The following is a 2,286-nucleotide window of genomic DNA, read 5'->3' as shown; positions in this document are numbered from 1 at the left end:
AGCCACTGCACTCCAGTCTGGGTGACAGAGTGAGACTCCAACTCTAAATAAATAAATAAAGTTTAAAAAATAAGCCAGACGCGGTGGCTCATACCTGTAATCCCAGCACTTCGGGAGGCCGAGGTGAGAGGATTGCCTGAGCCCAGGGATTCGAGACCAGCCTGGGCAACTTGGTGAGGCCAAGTTAAATCAAGAAAAGGTTGCCGGGCATGGTGGTGTGCACCTGTAGTTCCAGTTACTTGGAAGGCTGAGGCAGAAGGATCAACTGAGTCCAGCAGGTCGAGACTGCGGTGGCTGTGAGCATTCCATTGCACTCCAGCCTAGATGACAGCGTGAGATTCCCACTCAAAAAAAATTTTTTAATATCTTATTTTGAAATAATTCAAGATTTACAGAAAAATTGCAGTGTTTACATTTTATATAACAGTCACACAAATGTGGTACACCTATCAAAACTAAGAGGTAACCTAAACTACAGATTTTAGGGTCACTGAGTCCTGATTCTCTAATTTGGATCATGGCTCGCTGCAGCCTTGAACTCCTGGGCTCAAGAGATCCTCCCGTTTCAGCTTCCCAAGTAGCTGGGTCTTCAAGGGTGAGTCATCCTGCCGGGTGAATTTTAAATTTTTTGTAGGAGTGGCTGTCTCAAACTCCTGGGCTCCCAAAGTGCTGGTGTGAGCTACCACATTTAGGCCTAAATTATTTTATTTGTTTGTTTATTTAACTAGAGATGGGTCTTGTTCTGTTGCCCAGGCTGGTCTTGAACTCCTGGCCTCTTCAATCCTCCCATCTCAGCCTCCCAAAATTGTGGGATTATAAGCATAAGTCATCACACCCAGCTAATATTTTTATTTTAGTTTAATACTTGCCCAGAATTTTAAAAGCCAAATAATTTCCTGAGGCTTATGATAAACTTCAACTTCACCCTTCCTGACCTGAGGCTCCTTTCCCAAACGTTTTCTTTTCTTCTTTTTTTTTTTCCTTTCTCAAACTTTTTATTTGTGTCTTGTGGGATTTCCCTTCATGTTTCTAAGTAAGATGCTGAATTTTTTTTTTTTTTTTTTGAGTTGGAGTCTCACTCTGTCGCCTGGAGTGCAGTGGCCGCTCCTGGCCACTCCAGCCTCGACCTGCTGGGCTCCGTCGATCCTTCCGCCTCAGCCTTCTGAGTAGCTGGAATTACAGGCGCGCGCTACCACGACCGGCTAATTTTTTGATTTATTGTAGAGATGAGGTCTCGCCAAGTTGCCCAGGCGGGTCTCGAACCCGCGGGCTCAGGCAATCCACTCACCTCAGCCTCCCAAAGGTGCGGGATTACAGGCTGAGCCACCGCGCCCGGCTAGCACTTTATTATTATTATTATTTTTTTTTATTCAGGATCTCACTCTTGCCCAGGTTGGAGTGCAGTGGCACAATCATGGTTTACCACAGGTTCAAACCTCTTGGGCTCAAGTGATCCTCCCTCTTCAGCCTCCTGATTTGGCTGGGACTACAGGCACACACCACCATGCCCAGCTAATTTTTTTTTTTTTTTTTGGTAGAGATAAAATTTCATGCCGGGCTCGGTGGCCCAGCTTGTAATCCCAGTGCTTTGGGAGGCCGAGGTGAGTGGATTGCCTAAGCCCATGGGTTCGAGACCCGCCTGGGCAACTTGGTGAGACCTCATCTCCACATTAAAAAAAAAATTAGCCGGGTGCGCACCTGTAGTTCCAGCTACTCGGAAGGCTGAGGCGGAAGGATCGCCGGAGCCCAGCAGGTTGAGGCTGCCGTGGCTGGGAGCGGCCACTGCACTCTAGTCTGGGCGACAGAGTGAGACTCCAGCTCAAAAAATAAAAAAATAAAAAAATAAAAAAGATTTAACTGTGTTGCCCCAGCTGGTCTTGAATTCCTGGGCTCAAGCAATCCTCTTGCCTCAACCTCCCAAGGTGCTGGGATTACAGGTATAAGCCACCGTGCTTGGCCAATGAGCATTTTAACACCACTCCTTACCTCCACCTTTTCTCCCTCTATCTTCCCAATATGGTGATATCAAAACTTTTGGCTAGGCTGAGTGCGGTGTCTCACGCCTATAATCTCAACACTTTAGGAGGCCAAGGTGAGAGGATTACCTAAGGTGATGGGTTCAAGACTAGCCTGGGCAACTTGGTGAGACCTCATCTCTACAATAAACAACAACAAAAAAATTAGCCGGGCGTGGTGGCACATGCCTGTAGTTTCAGCTACTTGGAAGAGCCAGAAGGATCACCTGAGCCCAGCAGGTCGAGGCTGTGGTGGCCGTGAGTGTGCCAC

This window comes from Carlito syrichta, unplaced genomic scaffold (genome assembly GCF_000164805.1).
Source record: "Carlito syrichta isolate Samal-C Ts95f unplaced genomic scaffold, Tarsius_syrichta-2.0.1 Scaffold312739, whole genome shotgun sequence".
Taxonomy (NCBI): Eukaryota; Metazoa; Chordata; class Mammalia; order Primates; family Tarsiidae; genus Carlito; species Carlito syrichta.
Note: the sequence above shows the minus strand (reverse complement) of the source record.